This window comes from Gracilinanus agilis, chromosome 4 (genome assembly GCF_016433145.1).
Source record: "Gracilinanus agilis isolate LMUSP501 chromosome 4, AgileGrace, whole genome shotgun sequence".
NCBI lineage: Eukaryota > Metazoa > Chordata > Mammalia > Didelphimorphia > Didelphidae > Gracilinanus > Gracilinanus agilis.
The window spans coordinates 416,625,868-416,627,543 of record NC_058133.1 but is presented as its reverse complement, the minus strand read 5'-3'; positions in this window follow the sequence as shown (position 1 = coordinate 416,627,543).

The window sequence follows — 1,676 nt, the reverse complement described above, 5'->3', positions numbered from 1 at the left end:
CCAAGGAAAAGTGGAAAGCAATCTGGCAGAAATCAGGCAAAGACCAAAAACTCACACCATATACCTAGATAAGTTCAAAATAGCTACATGATTAAGACATAAAGGATGATATTATGAGAAAAGTAAGGGATCATGGAAAAAATTACTTATCAGATCTATGAAAAAGTTTATGATCAAACAACATAGAGAAGACTATTAGAGGTAAAATGGATACTTTGGTTACATTACATTAAAATGTTTTGCACAAACAAAAATAATGTAGTCAAAATTAGAAGGGAAATCTGGAAATTGGCAGGGGGGATTTTATATAGCAAGCTACTATGATAAATGTCTAGCTTCTTAAATATATATTAAATGGAGTCCAATTTATTAAAAAGTTAATATGCCAATCGATAAAGGGTCAAAGAGGTGAATAGGAAGTTTTTAGAAAAAGACGACAAAGTTTTTGAGTTGTATAAAAATACTCTAAATCACTAATAATCAGATAAATTCAAATTAAAATAATTCTAAGGTTCTACTTCACACATATTAGATTTGATAACATGACAGAAAAGGAAAATGATAAATGCTGGAGGTGATGTGGAATAATAGGTACACTAATGGGCTTTTGGTGGAACTGTGAATCAGTCCAACCATTCTGGAGGACAATTTGTAAGTATCCCCCAGGGACTATAAAACTGAGCATACCCTTTTATCTAGCAAAACCACTACTAGGTATGTACCTCAAAGAGATTTTAAAAAAGGAAAAGGATTTATATGTGCACAAATGGTTATTGCAGTCTATTTTGTGGTGGTAAAGATTAGAAACAAAGAGGATACCTATTAATTGGGGAATGGTCGAACAAGTTGTAGTACATGATTTTTAAATTCTTTCTTATAAATATAATTTATTTATAAGTGTCTCAGACCCTTCCTCCTCCCTATATTATAGAAGGAATCATCTGGGAAATAGATGTGTATATGTAAATTATGTCTTTCATGTTTGTGGTATATAGTTGTGATGGAAAACTCTTGTGCTGTGAAAAAAAAAAAAAGATGAAAGTGGATGGTTTCAGAAAACATCCCAGTAAGACTTATATGAATTGAAGAAAAGTGAAGTGAGCAGAAGTAGGAGAACACTGTACACATTAACAGCAATATTATAACAAAAACCAACTGAACAACAGCTACTCTGATCAATACAAAGATATTTGATAATTGCGAAGCACTCATGATAAAAAATACTATTCACCTCCACTGAGAACACTGACAAACTTTGAGTGCAAACTGAACCATATTTTATTTCACTTTCTTTATTTTTCTTGCTTTTATTCCTTTAATAATATAGTTTGATGTAGAAAAGAAAATAAATTGAGCCATCAAAGCTCTCTTAACTCAAGTCAGGGCAGGTGGGAAACTACCCTGTGCCTTTGGGTATGAGAGTGATAAAAATAAAGTTTAAGGTTTTTAAACTGGAAGTTGATTGAACTATAGTTTCAGAATTGAGTAACTGGTACCTTTAATATAGTATTCTAAAATATCATTCAAATGACTCATTGACGGTTTTTGTTTAATTTAAGAAAAAAGTAGAATACATTTTCTCTTATAGTTTTTCTTCTTCCAGTGTCTGATCTTTTCTTTGACAAGTGTATTTTGATGACAAAATTTAGGAAAATTATCTTAAGTGCAATATTAAA